We start from the raw sequence: 16,233 nt of genomic DNA, 5'->3' as shown, positions 1-16,233 counted from the left end.
TGGCCTTTGTGCTGTCAAGTTTGCTGACCCCTCATAGAATTCTGGTCAAACTAGCACACACGTAATATCACACTGCTTTCCCTGTAGTGCATTAAAAAGTGCGTTGCAGGACGTGTCAGAGGCAGGCCCAGTGCACGTCACGGTTCATGGAGATTTGGGGGTCTGGTGGCAAGTGGTTAGCTTTGGAAGTCATTTCACTCGTGCAGTCTGCTCCTGCATTCCCAAAATAACCGGGGAGTTGGTCTCTTACTGCAAGGGAAAAAATACTACTCCCACACCACTTGGAATACCTCAGTTTTGGAAAAATCATTAAAAAAAAATACTGCGAAGCCACCCATGCTGCATCAGTGCTGGAGGGTCATTTGGGAAAAGGCAGAGTCCAGACACTTGTGGGAGGTAGGATTTTTATGGGCTCTTTGTGTGTCCAGTTTTGCAGTCTTCAGAGGACTCCATTGGGGCTGTCAATGAAAACCATTGAACCTGTCGACTTGTTGTTTGCCAGGTCTCCTGGAAAAACACACTGACAAATCTCAGCACTGGGTGGGTCTAAGAGGATAGTTCTAAAAAAAGAAAATGGATGGCCCTGCTCTGGTGTGAGTCCAGGGCTTGGTGCCGCAGCCAAGTTCCCTGGTGAGAGAGGAGTTTCCACCATTGGAGGCTTTCCCCACCCTACCTCACACCATCCTGTCTGCAAAAATAACTCCACTTCCGGTGGAGCCAAGTAGTCATTTGAAGGCAACGTAAGTAAAAGAAGAAGGTAGTGTTGATGCATTAAGAGAACATCCTGATGAGGAAGGAAAAAAAATAAAACGAGAAGGCCAGTCAGCAACTGGGAGATTTTCCTAGATGTAGGAGAGCTGCTTGGAACGACATTGCCTTTCAGTTTCTAAGGACCAGCAGAGCAAACCCATAATGTGGACAAAGCCACTCCTTGGGAGTCTCTTCCCCATCCCTCCCCCTTTGCCCTCTTGAGCTAACAGCAGGGTCCCATCTCCGTGCTTCTGTGTTGTCCACGTCTGGCTCCACTGGGCCCTCTCCAGTCATCCATGCCTGCACTATCCTTCCACACCATCAACTGATTGCCGGATCAACTAAGTCTAACTCATCTGTTAATGAACGCAGTAACTGAAATTTGTGTTCTTTAATGGGTTGCAATGCCTTACCAAAACATGAGCCTTGAGCGGTGATCTTTTAGATATCTGTCAAAAATTAAGAACTTTTAGAGTAGGAGAGGAGTCCTACGCTACGCAAGCTTTAATAGGCTTTCTAGGTCGCCATCATCTTCAGTGTCTCTGATACAGAACATGTTTCTATGCCCTCTGCCTCCCCAAACACACGGAAGATAGAATCAGTCACTCCTATCTATGTGGCCTCAAAGCAGTGTTCTTATGACTAGGAGCACATTTTATAACACCTTTCATCCATGTGTAGGAGTTTCTTGCCTTCCCAGAACATATCCCTTTATCCTTTCCCTGTGCAAACTGTACTGGCCTCTAGTTACAAGGGCCTTACTCAGAAGCCACAACTTCCTGAAGATGATGTGATCAACCCAGCAACGCTGCTGAGAGAACTGAAACACTGAGAAGTGACTGCTGGGCTTGGAGGTAGAAGTCCGGGGAGAGAGCCTGATCGAAATCAGTTCAAGAGATGCTGGGAAGAGAAGATGAGAGATACTGAGTATGGCCAACCCTTGAGCAGGTTCAGTTAAGGACTAGTTACAAGGAAAAGCTTTGCCTCCTTGAAGGATTGTTATGCTTTCTCCTCTTTATGGATAAGAGTTCAGAATGGAACATGACTCCCTTTACTATCTGGGCACCAAAGAGCCATGTTTGTGGTTTGATAATACAAATGTGAAGGCCACAGGACCTAGTTATCTGATTTCTAGTTCTCTTTGGTTTTGATCTCCTCTAATTTATATTCTTCTCGAATCTGCTTTTTGTGGGAGAAGGGGAACACAGAGAGCCATGTTGTCATCTGTAGTCTTGATTGTTACATTACCTTTTGGCCTCCATGGAACCAGCAGGGTCTCTACATGAAAGGATCACTAACAATTCTAAGACACAAGGCCAATGTGAAATTCCTCCTCCACCTCGCCACAGACCTCCTGGGCTAGACTGTGGTCCACGATGGGTTTGTGTAGCCCCAGAGGACAGGTGCAAGGACAGAATTTTAAGATGCTGGGGAGTAGGGGCCAAGGCTGGAAGGCAAGAGCAGGAAAGAAGGGCCTGTGCACCCACCACTCGAAGCTCCAGGACTGGTTTCCTGCTCTTCCCACACCGATCTAATGCACCTTCCCTGGCGGCCTAGGAAGTGTCCTCACATTTGGGCTTGCCCTTCCTCCTCCCGCCTTTGACTCTCATCTTCCCCAGCCACTTGAGTCTGAGCTCATCTTTTTTAAAGCTGGTCTCTCTGGTTAATTCTATCCCCTTGTGGTTTCTTCATTCTGTGCCCCCCTCAAATGAGGGCTTGACTATCTACTATACTGTTGTTGTTGTTGATACCTGATTCATTTTCAAGTTGTCTCTCAGGGACTGATGTGAGGGGGGAAAGCTGGGAATTGATGTTAACTCTGTGGACGTTGTATGTGACTATGGTGGCCAAAAGCATTTTGAGGAAGCATCCCATATACTTGTAACCTGGCAACAGTGGAATGCTGCGACACAGCAGGGGATGGGATGGGGAGCTGTGGATTGGGCTGCCAGAGGAGCGGTGGCCGGTGGCCGTGGTGGGAAGACATGCTGGACAGGGAGGGAGAAATCAGATGAACTGAGTTCTAGGCCACAACTGGCCACTTATCAGCTCTGAGCTTCACTTGCCTCAGCTGAAATCTAGGCACTGCCTGCCACTCTCTCACCCTTAATATCCAATCCAGATCCAAGTCCCATCAATTCTCCCTTCCAGATACTTCTCATATATGGAGATATCACATCATCACCACCACCACCACCAGCCCCATCCAAGTTATCATTTCTTACTTCAAATACTATAGTCACTTCCTTACTGGTGTAGAGCAGGGCAAACTATTGCTCATAGGCCAAATACCACCAGCCCAGCTGCTTGTTTTTGTAAATAAGGTTGCATTGGCACGCAGCCATGACATTCATTTACATTTTGTCTATGTCTATCTTCTTGCTAGTGGCAGAGTTGAGTACCCTGTTTCCCAAAAATAAGACCTAGCCTGACCAGCAGCTCTAATGCGTCTTTTGGAGCAAAAATTAATATAAAACCCGGTCTCATATTGTAAGACCCGTTCTTATATTATATTAAAATGAGAAGAATTTGCATGGCAGCTACTCTGACACTTGTGTGTCAGCTGGGACAATGTTTGTAAAATCATCTTGTCTACCATAAATCACTGTTCAGATAGAAGGGGTTATTACTATCAAGAACAGATAAGAAAGAGAAAAGGTAATTCTCTTTAAATGGGGAGGTCTGTAGACAGTTTTAGAGCATACAGAGCATATTGGAAGATACTTAAGGCCAAAGAAAAAGAAAAGAAAAGAAAAGAAAAGAAAAGAAAAGAAAAGAAAAGAAAAGAAAAGAAAAGAAAAGAAAAGAAAAGTCTTCATCTGCTCAGCTAGAAGACAGCATTGAGAAATTGAGAGAAGTCTTAGAAATATGTTCTAGAGGGTATACTTCTGATTTACATTTGTTGATGGAAGCCAACATATTTTGTCCACCTCATATTTTGATAGTCAGTTCTGAAATACATTCATACATGAACCTAAAGAAGAAGAGAACTTCTTCGGAGAAAGAGAGAAAAAAGAGTCCCCATTTAAAAATCATTTAAAAATGAACATTTATTCAACCCCGACATCTAATTTGACCTTTGTAAACAAATGCAGTAACCACAAACAAATGGCAGGTGCCAGGACACCACAGAAAAGCTTTTAAAAAGTCTGAAAAAAATGTCATTCAAGGGAAAAAAATAGGTTAGAATGGGAATAAGGTACAGACTATAAAAATGTGGAAGAGGAAGAAAGGCGTTTGTAGAAATGGCCTTCTGGTTTCTGAGTCATATGGTTTGATGTCATTAGCAAGATGATTCTATTGATTTTCTTTTATTCATGTAGTAAACAAATGGAAATCTAAGCATGTTACCACTCGGCGTGCATTGCTTCCTGAAGTTATAAATATATTTTCTGCTCAAGCCTGGGCAGCCAGGGCAGCCACCTGAGGGAAGGGATCTAAGGCTACACCCCGTAACCCTTGGGTATCCAGCTTGAAAGGCCCATTTTCTTATTACACTTCCTCTCTGGTGGCAAGGAGCAGTGAGTGGGTAGAGGGCAGGACTAGAATATGCCTCAATAGTACACTGAACAGGTCACAGTGAAGAATGATTCTCCCAGGGAGATAGTCACCAGTAAATGCCCAGAGATGGGCTGCAAATTGCCAAGAGTCTATACTGTGGCCTGCTGGTCCCCAGAAACATCTTGCTGAATGAGGTTATGAGTGGGGCCCATTAGACCATGCAAGGTCTGCAGAGTCTGCTTATGAGGGCTGCAGAGGGAGTGGGTTAGAAGAAAATGGGGCAGGCTTTGACTTGGAACTAGCCCAGGCCAATGTCATATACCCAGTAGGCCCTTCAATGGGTACTTGTAGTTCTTGTAGAAGGAAAAAAAGAAAAAAGAGACACGGGGGGAATATAGGGTAGATGGAGAGGAAGAGAAAGAATGAAGAGGAAGGAAAGAAAGAAGGAAGGTATATAAGTCAGCTCATTCTGTGAAACAGACACCCCAAATTTGGAGGCTTAAATAAAGCCATAGCCATTTCATTAGTTCCCACTTCTGGAGCCTGCAGTCTGGGCTGGGCTCAGATGGATGGTCCTGCTGGGCTCACTCATGCACCACTAGTCAGCTGCCAGTCAGCTAGATGTCTGTCTTTGGGGGTCGGTGCAATGGCGGTGACTGGGCATGTGCCTTCCTCCGTCTGGCAGGCAAGCTCAGGCTTGTTTGCATGCTTACATGATGGCTTGAGGTTCCAGGAGGAGGAAGAGAGAGCAAATTGACATGCCCAAGCACTTTTCAAGTATATGCTAGCATCACATTTGCTACTGTCCCATTGGGTAAAGCAAGTGGCAAAGCTGGCCCACATTCAAGGGGTGGAGAAGAAGACCACCTTTTGACAGGAGCTGCAAAGTCACATTGTATATGGATAGGCATACTGGGATAGGGAGAATTTATGGCCAGTTTTGCAATCTACCACAGAAGGGAACGGGCTAGAAATTTCTTTTGCTGGCAAAGTCGGCAGAGACACAGCAGTGCAGAGGCTGAGTATAAAGCTCTCACACTGAATTAAGAATGATGGTAATAAAGCACCAAGTTTCCATTCTTCCATAGTTTATCTGTCAAATAAAGCTAGATAATAATTAACATCTTACTCATTTTCAGTGGGAACAATAAAAACTTTATGGGCAAAAGTTTCCTCATCTTTTACACCCTGGATTGGACTAAGGAGCAGTTAAGTGTTTAGTACATCTCAAGTGGCAAATAAATTTGCAAACAAAAATTGTAATGCACCAGTCTTAATTTCTAGTCCAAGTGTCAAATATACAACAAAAACTCAGCAAACAAAGAAAAATTGACATAGTGGTTTTCTTAGTTACTTGATGGGTCCCATCCTACATGTACAGTTGTTTGTTTCTTCCTCATTTATGTACTATTTTAGTTGTATTTTATTTCATTATTGAAAATACAATATCAAATCTAATTTTAAATAGACGAAAATGCTCAGCATTGTTGCTACCCAGTGGAAAGAGAAGTTAAGGGTTAATTAGAAAATATCAGGCATGGAAATTGGGGTTGATCTATGGTTGCAATAATTATCTAAATTCAGTTTTCCTGGTGAAGTGTTTTCATACAAATGGAAGAAAATTCACCTCTAGTTAACTGTGTGTGAAAACAGCTTAATGTAAGACTTGCATTAAAAAAAATATCAAGTATGTAAGTGTTCTTTTTGTGAAATAGCAAATTCATGCTCTGAGAAAGAATTAATTTGTATGTTCTTGCACATACATTTATTTTTAAGGTGGTAATTGTTTACACCCTAAAGAAAGTCATGCCATTTTGAAACACCTTTAGTTACGCCCTGTTGGGTGGAGGGCTGGGGTTGCCTCACCCAGAGGGTTGGGCCTGGTGATCAAGGAGTCATTTGAAGGTGGGTTTCTCACACTGTGGTCTTTAATATGTTCTCTCTTCTCCAGCTCTGGGCAGAGGTAACCAGCAACATTCTAGCCCCTGGAATATGTTTGGCAAGCCCCAAGCTAGGTAAGAGGAGAGAAGGGAAAGTGTAGGATGAAGGAGAGTAGAGGAAGGGAAGAGAAAAAGAGAAGATGGGAGAGAGGGGAGGAGAGAAAAGAAAGCTCTCAGTGCTGCAGAAAAATAGCATGGTACCCACAGTTGCAAGACATCAGCCAGTTACTTTTCCTGGCCTGGTTCATTCCACCTCAGCATGCAGCCTCACCAGAGGAACTAAAAGAGCATCTTTTTGGATGTGTCAGAAAGCAATTCCAAAAGCTCTCTCAGTCACTTCTACAATATAACAATAATCAATCCCAGCACACTCTCCCTGCTGTGTAATAAGTCCCTTGGGCTATGGTTTAAACCACCATTTAGACACCATCTCTGCCCATGGTAGAGTTGGAGAACACCTCGTTGCCATTTTCTTTCTGTGCATGCCTTGTAAGCATAGTGAATATTATTCATAAGCCATCACAACCTCCAGCTGGAGTGCAATGTGGATTTTTCCCAGCTTGGTCACAGACTATATTTTTATACGTTCCATCAGGTTGCTGCTTCATATCTCCACGGTCCCTTCTGGCCAGTCTCTGCTTTTCTCTTTATGCTTCAGAAACATTAAACTGATTCTGAGTCAAGCCCACTCCATGCCAGTCTTTGGCTCTGTGTCTTAGTTTAGGCCATTTCCTCTCTTTGGAATGCTCTTTGCTATGTCTTCGCATAAAAGGAAGTGCACATCCTTTCGGAGGCAGCATGACTGTTACCGCCTTGGGGAAACTTTCCTGGATCCATTTCCCTACACCAGTTTAGGTGCCCAAACTCGGAGCTCTCGTTATACCTGTGACAGAGCCCACAACTGGTTCATATGGCTCTTCCAGAAAGCCTGGCATTCTGGATTCAGGCTCTAATGGTCCTCTTGACCAAGTGCCCTTGTGCAGGGCGCAACCTGTACAACCATACAGAGTGGCCGATTTGGGCACATAGTAGGGATTCAGTAAATGTTTGTTGAATGAATTATCTTTAGAGTTTTCCAGAGCCATAATTTAACTCCTCTTGAATGGTGGCATCCAGAACTGAACAAACCAGTCTATGCAGGTGACGGTGCTATTAGGCAGGGTCTCATCAGTAATGGGGCCATCACAGGTTCTAGAACCACTCGTTTGTTCCTCGATGGCCTACCTACCACTCTATAGCCAAGAATCTGCATAGCCCCAGCTATTTCCTGTATATGCCCACATGCCTCACCTTCACCATCATCTCCATGTGTGCAATTTGCTTTTCCAACTAGCGTAGAGAAGCTTCTCTTTGCTTATTTCTGCTCCCATTCCCAATTTATCAAGGCCTCTTTGTCTTCTGGCCCTTTTTTCCGTGGTGTCGGTGTCATTGCCAGGAACTGGGAGCCACTGTGCCCCTCAGTCTGGGCCATGAATTAATCATTAGGTTCAAAATGAAGTGTGGAGCCCTCCAGGGTGCTGCATTTGTTTTTGGTTTTGTTTGCTCCTAGGACCAGCATCACATTACCCCCAGGCAGCGGCACAACTGCCGGGGGCTGCTGTTACCTGTGCCTTTTGCCCGTTGTTTTGTCCATTATCCCCAGGATGTGTGGGCCCCATGGCCAACACCCAGGGACTCTGAGCAGCCTATGAGCACAGGAGTTGTGATTCTTGGAGGCAGCCTCTCTGAGAGCTTCCTCTGCACTGCAGAGGGTTCTAAGTACGTACAGAGATCTCTTCCTTCCTGCCCAAACCACTTGTACAGTTTGCTTGCCTTTTTAATTTTTTCTGATCACGCTGGTCCTGCCCTGGGTGTTAGCCAGGTTGGTAAACAGAGGAAGTTGGATGCATTTCCAGCCTCTCTGATGTCATGGTCTGGGGCAGTCGGCAAGTGGGGGAGGTTTCAGTTAATCCTAGCAATTGGTGAGTTTGCTGCTCTTCTCTAAGAAGCTTCTCCGTTCCGTGCCATGTCTTACATAAGTCAATATGGTTCCTTTTGTGACTTGCCCTTTTCTTTCAATGATGTAAGAAGCCCAAACATTGGCAGTCACTGTGTTTTGTTACTGGAGTGCTGGTGCTGATGGGATCCTGATTCCTGTTTAGTTTCTCCAGGACATATAGGATGGTGGGTGTGTGGTGGTGACTGGCAAAGAGGCATCTGGAGGCTGAAGGACGTGCAGTTCTTTAATTAACTTTAGGCTTTGTGTCCATCAGACATTTTCACATCATTGCTTTTGACAATCTTTTCCACAACTTGCTCAAGTGCGTTTGTGCTCCCGGCTGAGAAGCTGGTTTCTTGGCTCTGAGACCAGAAATCTTTGGGCTTTCCATGAGGCCTTTCTAACTGGGTTAGAGCAGGGCCAGAGATGGCATCCACCTGAGCAAGTGATGATATTACCTTCTAGTTACACGCCCAACCCAGCTTGATTTTGGAGCTCCGTTTGGAAAACCTGGATGAGTTGGCTGTCCCTCTGTTCTGCTTTTCTTTGCTAGAAGAAATATATTTAATTGTATAACTGATATATGAATACGTGTTTGTGTTCTATGGAGTAAAAATTGGGATTTGTTCTTTCCCTTGTCATACGTCTATCTGGAGGCTTGATGGGTTTCCTTCAAGGCTTTTTGTGTGCATTCACACTTGTCACTATAGAAATAAGCATACAGATATACAGCTTTGCTTGTTTCTTAACATATCCTCGTATATATATTATTAAGAAACTTGATTTTTTACTTGACTTGTATGTATTAACAATCTCTATATGTCAATACATACAAATCAACTTCATTTTTTAAAGCATTGTATAATATTCCATAATATGGCTAGATCATCATTTATTTAACTGTTCATCTAGTAAGGGATACTTAGGCTTTCTTTCTCCCTACACAAAGTTGCAATGACAGTGTTTGTATATTTTTGTGTATCTGTATGTATCAATATTTCTGTAGGGACCATCTCTGGAATTAAAATTCTGGATCAAAACATATGCACATTTAAAATTTCAAAACATAGCTAAACTATTCTCTCAAAGTTTACATTTCTAAGAACAGTGTATGCAAGTGTTCATTTCCCCACATATTATTAGGCTTTTTAATTTTTTTCATCCAGTGGGCAAAGCATTTCACTGTTGCTTGCCCTGTTTTTCTACCTGAAAGTGTTCCAAAGGAGCAAAGAGAGCCTCATGTTGTTTATTGATAAAATGGATTACTGGGAACCATTAAGTGTGCTTTTTTTTCTGTGGTTATCAATAAGGTTTTGGAAGAGGCAATGTGCTCGAGTTGTGAAATTTCATCAAACATCCCTATGTAGAAAATCCTTATTTACACAAATGTGAAGTGAAATTATTTCCGTACTTAAGTCACAATTGATTTCTTTGTTTGATTATTTTAATGTTTTTCAGTTGTTAATCCTACATTCATTCCACGTTGAGCATTGGGACATGTGTTTGTAATTTGTTCATCCTAGGACTGGACAAAGTGCTTGGCCTTCATTTTTGTCTTCTTTAAACTTGTTTAATGAAGTTTCTCTGACATATTGGGCTTTAACTTATTAAGAACGACTCCTTTTTTTTTTCCTCTTAAAGAACACATTGTGATCAATAGAAACTTACCAAGATTCCTTATTTTTTCTTTGAATGCACATTCTGGATTCCTCCTTGAGCACTGAACCTCTGTCATAACACTCTATTGACGGAAGCCAGGTCAGTTGGTTCCAAGATCACCCTATGGATTGTTTCTTCTCGCAAATCTTAACTCGAAAATCATTATGTCTATATTTCACATGAGAGGATACCACTGTGTGAAGTGACTGTCATTTTTGAGCTAATATCTGTACCAATGTTTTGATTTTGAAATGTTCTGAAAGATACAAGTCATGTTGCCAACAACGCTCTCTGCCTTGGGTGGGCACCCCATTTCCTTTCCCCAATGTGCATCTACCTTGTCTCTCACTCTTGTCATTGCCAGTGTCCCAGCCTCCCCTTTCAACTCTGAGTCAAACTTAACAATCAATAGAGAGTTAATTACTTGGCCCCTCTACGGAGAAATAATTCTGCCTCTGGCTTGGAAGCACAAGAGACATAAATGACCCAATCCTTAAAATCAAGGAGTTTAGGTTCTAGGGAAGTTAAGTCACAAAAACATGAACAAATATCTAACAAAGCATGGTCTCTATAAGGGACCACCCTCCCCAGATCCAATCACTTCATTGTCCAGTGTCCCTACGATGCTGTTAATGAAGCCTGAGACGGAGCGGTAAAATGCTACTAAAACATTAACAAGCTCAGTCCCCAAACTGACTTTGGCTTGTTTTCTATTTATAATACGTTCCTTAAGAACAGGGTTTGTATCCTCCATTTCTTTTGTAACTTTGCTGCCAAGTTCAAGCCTTGGTATACAGCAGGGGGTCTGGAAGGCCTCTGCCTGATGGGCTGACTGGTACTGAAGCCTTATGATGCCAAGAAGGTCCACTTTCCATTGATCTAATTGTCTTTTCTTTTTTCTTTTTTAGATTTGCGTAGAGTTTCTACGTCTTTTCTTCTGAACTTCCTGTCAGGTGAGTGAAGCTATTTCTAAGTGATAACGTAGAAATAATGAATACTTGGCTGTTTTTTCTTTTTCTTTCAAATTACCAACTTCATTCCAAATCCCCGTTTCTTTAACTGCTGTATTCTTTTTTGTTTCTTTTGTCTAACTCTTCACTTCCAATCACTTGGACCCTTCTTTTCTTCAGACATTTTCTTTTCCTTGAGGATTCTATTGTTGACCCATTTCTTCTCTGTAATCCAGTTGTTTTTGAATAACTTTCAATAATGGGTACAGATTTTGAAATGACATGGTACAGTAAGATCTGGAGAAGGAGAATGATCATTTACATAGAATTCTTTGGGATTTTGTTTCACTATTTCCCCTTTCCTTCTCTCTGGACTGGCTTCCTTATCTTCCAACAGCTCTTCTCCTATTTTGAAAGAGACCATTGAAGTGTTCTCTCTCTTACCTAAAGTGCTTTGCACATGCAGCTGTGAAAGACTCCTCCCAACCAGACTTCTGCTCCTAACTCCCTTCTACATAGAAATTCTGAAGCCACTACTGACTTATACTTCCTGTTTCCTTTGAAACTCATAAAGAGTGGTTATTTCTGGGACTTCACTGGTATAAATAATATAAATCTTTAACCAATGCAAATATTTATAATTATTATAATTGTCCTACCATAATTTAGATGATAAAAACAGTTATTATTATAATAAATGCTAATAAGTTATTGTTATAAACAAGGTTAAATACTTGAGCAGGGCCACACAGGTAGTAAATGGCCAAGGTGGGATTTGAAGCAGGAGTTGGCATGGTGGGATGACAAAACAAGAAAGAGCACAGAATAGTGGTGTGTGGTTCACTTTCCTTAGTACCTCACTTCCTCTCAAATGTGATCTCCTGATGATACAAACCGTGTGCTTCTGCCCCATCCCCTTGAAGATGGGATAAATCAACACCTTGGAGATGCTTTTAAGGAGAGTCTCCTATTTGTCTTTTCTACATATTGATAGAATTATTGTGTAGTAACAGATTCTGGACCAAATCAATTTAAAAATCTTTTTTTGAGCGCCTGCTGTGGGTGGAGTTGGATGCTGTGGGAATTGGGGTGAGGGGAAACCAAGTCTACATAGAAGAGGATATTGTGTCCTGATGCCTTGTTTTGTTTTTAGGCCAAGTTGAGTCTCATAGCCCATGAAGAGAAAATGCCTTTTAAGTTAAAAAAAATCACTATTTATTTGGCCACACCAATAACCAATGAATCTAAGTAGTGGCTGGAAGCTGTTGAGGGCAGGAAAGATGTCTGTCTTGTTCTTTGTGTCTTGAGTCTGTAGCATAGTACCTTGCATGTAATAGAACCTCAGTAAATATTTGTAAACTTGATGAATGAATGCCGAAAATAATTCCAAAACTATTGACATTTAGCACTGGAGCCTACTATAAACTTTTCTTCTAAGTATGGTTGTAATAATAGCTAACACTTCTTGACTATACTAAGATCTTCATTATAGTAGCTCATGTCATCCCTACAGGAACACTGTGAGGTAGAACCAATCATTACCTCCAGTTTTTCAGATGAAGAATTTAAGTCCAGAGAGGTTAAGGAACAGGCCAAGGTTACACTGTAAGTGGTGGAGCTTGGATTTGAAGGCAGACAGTTAATCTACCACACATGCTCTTGTACCCTATGCTATTCTGCTTGTGTGTTTTTAGGCCAGAATTTTAGGCTTCTGTGTGTTGTTGAATATATTTTTTAAACACTTTTGTTGAACATATTTACTGTGAGTATTGGCGTTGGATCCTGAAGACTGATGGAAGATAGATAAAGCTGGCTATGATTTTGCTTTGGGTAATTCACGTATGAATAATCAAGCAGATGGTAGATTGCAGGTAGGACAGTGGAGAAAATTGGAGATAAGTGAGGGAGTCAAAATATAACACCTTTCACCAGGTTTTATGAGTATTTCTTTACTTTAAGTGCATCATTTATTTCTAATCTTGCACATTTGATATTGATTCACGTGCGTTATTGAATGAAGCCTCTTTTTTCTGCATTAGAAAGCACTTAATGCTTAGTAAGAAAATCATTTTGCACTGTAAAGACCAAACAAATCATTTTCCTTCCATTTGCTTCTAGAGACGTGGAAGTTTCCTATTACCATCATGCTGTCTAGTTCACCATTGACTTTACTTTGTGCTGTGACACATGACACACAGAGCTGCCGTTAGGGAGCTCATAGTCAGTCAGCACTCACCAGTTAACCCAGTTTCTGTCATCTTTAGGACACTTTTTTTTTTTTTTTTTTGGCATATGGGAGGCTGTTTCTCTTACTACAGCATCCCTGGCTTTAGTTCTTGGTGACTTTATCCTCAAAAAATTCTGTTGCTGAAATACTGAATGGTTCCTTTTGTCCTTTATTTATTCAAATTACTCCAATTTACAAGATTTGAAATTGCTGCTAAACATTTTTGTGAGCATTCCAGAGAATTCTGTAAATAGTCTCATTTGATGTATAAAATGGGTAAAAATGTGAGGACTTTCCTTGTCAGGTCTTGGCAGCAGGGTTACGCTAGCCCGATAAAAATGAGTTCGGCTGTGCTCTCTTTCTCTATTCGTTGAGTTCTTGTTAGATTGGAATTCTTGTTCTTTAAGTATCTGATAGAATCACCAGTGAAAATTTCTGGGCCTGGAGTTTTCTTTGTGGGAAAACTTTTGAGACTTTTAATAGTTATACATCTGTTCAGGTTTATTATTTCTTCTTGATTCCTTCTTGGTAAGTTATATTTTTTTTTCTAAGAATTTGCCCATTTCTATCTAGAATTTCAAAAAATTCTAAAGTTGTCCCTAAGATCCGTTTATCTTTTTTGATTATAGCATCTTCAGTTATCTAGCTTTTTAAATTCTTTCTCTTGGTTATTTGTTTACAATCTCTCTTTTTCTCCTCCTCTTTCCCTCCTTTCTTTCTGTCCTCCTCCCCTCCTCCTTTCCTCTTAATTTGGCCAGAACTGTCTTTACAAAAAACAACTTTGGCTTTGTTAATAACTTTTGTTTTATGTCTTTTTTTCTATATCATTATTTCATGCTTTTATTTTTATTATTTCCTTTCTTCTCCCTTTTTGGGTTTATTTTGCTGTTGTTTTTCAAACTTCTTGAGAAGGAGTTTAACTTATTAATTTTAAACCATTCTCTCTTTCTAATACGCACATTTAAAATATAAATTTCACTCTAAAGATCTTTAGCTCTATCCCCATGTCTTGATATATGGTGTTTTATTACTGATTAAGTAAAATATTTTGTAATATACATTATGACTTCTTCTTTGACCCATAAGTAGTTTGTTAAATAACAACTTAACTTTCTGTTATTACAGTTTAATTGTGTTGTGGTCAGAAAACATTCTCCGTTGCTTTTTCCAATTCTGCAAAATGTTTTTGAGACTTCTCTTTGGTCTGGTTGGTTTTCATGAATATTCCACGGCACTTCAAAAGATTATGTACTCTGTAGTTATTGAGTAGGGGGTTTATATTTGGTCTTTAAGTCAAGGTGGTTAAATGTATCATTCAAATATTCTATATCCTTAGTGACTTTCTTTGGAATTTTACCTATTGCTGGTACAGATATGTGAATATCTCTCAATATGATTGTGAATTTGTTCTATTTCTCTTTGTATCCTGTCAAAAATACTGCTTTGTGTATTTTGAGACTATATTATTAGTTGCATTCACATGTAAATTTGTCCAGTCTTCCTATTGAATTGAATTTTTTATGAATGAACTGTTTTATTTCTAGGTAATGTCTTTTGCTTTAAAGTATAATTTGTCTAATATTAGTATAAACATTAATTTTCTTTTGATTAGTATTGGCATTACATATCTTTTCTGTCCTTTAATTTTCAAAAATTTTGAATCATTGTGTTCTAGCTGTGTTCCTGTAAATAGCATATAGTTGGATTTTGTATTTTTTCCAGTCTAATAATCTTTGCCTTTTAATTGAATCATTTAGTCCATTTATATTTAATGAATCGTTGATTTGTATGTGTGTTTAAATTTATCATCTTCTATTTTTCCTAACCATTCTGTGTTTATTTTTCTTCCCTTTCTTGCCTTCTTTTAGATTGACTGAATATTCTAAAAATCATTATCTCCCCCTCGACTAGTTAGGAAGTTATACACTTCAGTTCTATTTTTTAGTAATGACTGTAGAAATTACACTGTTTACTGAACTTTTTAATGTCTAATCAATACCTTTGGCCTCCTCTAAGATAATACAAGGACCTTGAAAGACTTTAATTTTTTTAATTTTAGTTTTTCATTTCCTAATTGATATATATTATTTCCTATATTATAATATATATGTATATGTAATATAGTTGTCATATTTTTATTCTATCACATTTCATGTATCCTTGCAAGATATTATTATTAATATTTTGTATAGTCAGTTCATTTGGCTTTACCAATATATATTAGCACCATCAGCTCTGGGCAACTGGGCCAGTACTTAGGACACAACATAAATATCTCAAAGGCATAAAGTTTTCTAGAAGACTTAGGGAACAATGATCATACCTCTTGTTACTCAAGTCAAAAATATTGATTATTGCATATGTCATACCAGCCCTGGTATAATCAAGTTATGCCAGTTAGCCAGAGGTAACAAAGAATAACCCTCACCCAGACTTGTCCTACAGTGGTATCGAGCTGTTTCCCCCTTTTAATCTTACTCTTTATATCTAGATAAAGATAGGTTTATCATTTACTGCCATTCAAAGTTGCACTGATGATATAGATTTTTAAAAATATGAGTGATACTATTTAATGAAATTGAAGAGATCTAGAACAAGCAGGGCGATGCCATAGTCATGTAGCCTTTGCACTGTACAACCCTAGGGGTTGCCATTTACATCAGAGTCCACAACCACAAACGGGGGCCCCGAACCAAGATGAATCTAGGATAATCTTTCATAACAGGCTGTCTAGTGTCAAGGTCTAGATTTTACTGTTTAAATGCTAGCAAATAGTTTTCTCTGTAATTGATACTATCTCACCGGCCTGCTTAGCACCTTGAAAATTTGCTAAGAACCAGTGGCTATTTAAACTATCTTTACTGATGACGTAGGTAGTATTGGGCTAACCCAATTTGCACTAGATGATGAAGAAAAGTTCCAGATGAAAAAGATAAAAATGTGTTTTATGTATAATGAGTAAGGGTTTCAAAATCCACAGATTTCCCTCTTTGATCGAAGATCCTAAAGACCTTATGACCTAATAGGATGTTGTCTAGTTTATGCAGAAGACAATAGGAACTGTATTATTTAAAATACCATAAAACTTTTCCTATTAGGAAATATATAGTCAGCCTTAAGGAAACATATTCCAGGCTTAACAACTGAAAGCAGTCTTTTCAGTGATGCCCGGTCTGTACTAAGTTCTTCTTGATCCATATTCTTTTTTCAGGATGATTGCTGGAATCA

General features: G+C 40.0%; 2 protein-coding genes across 28 annotated transcripts in view; one reads left to right on the top strand and one right to left on the bottom strand.

The window, feature by feature from the left end:
- Positions 1–16,233, bottom strand: part of LOC109460239 (uncharacterized) — a 259,735-nt gene that overhangs the window by 172,595 nt on the left and 70,907 nt on the right. The window lies entirely within an intron of this gene.
- Positions 1–16,233, top strand: part of ADGRG2 (adhesion G protein-coupled receptor G2) — a 103,157-nt gene that overhangs the window by 20,543 nt on the left and 66,381 nt on the right. For all 10 annotated transcript variants that reach the window (XM_088795078.1, XM_074323670.2, XM_019755401.3 and 7 more), the window contains exon 2: positions 10,737–10,781. The gene's annotated coding sequence lies outside the window, so the exon portion shown is untranslated. The remainder of the gene's footprint in view (positions 1–10,736; positions 10,782–16,233) is intronic.

This window comes from Rhinolophus sinicus, chromosome 18, assembly GCF_057876585.1.
Source record: "Rhinolophus sinicus isolate RSI-liver-muscle chromosome 18, RSI-T2T, whole genome shotgun sequence".
NCBI classification, from domain to species: domain Eukaryota; kingdom Metazoa; phylum Chordata; class Mammalia; order Chiroptera; family Rhinolophidae; genus Rhinolophus; species Rhinolophus sinicus.
Note: the sequence above shows the minus strand (reverse complement) of the source record. Positions and strands in the feature narration are given on the sequence as shown.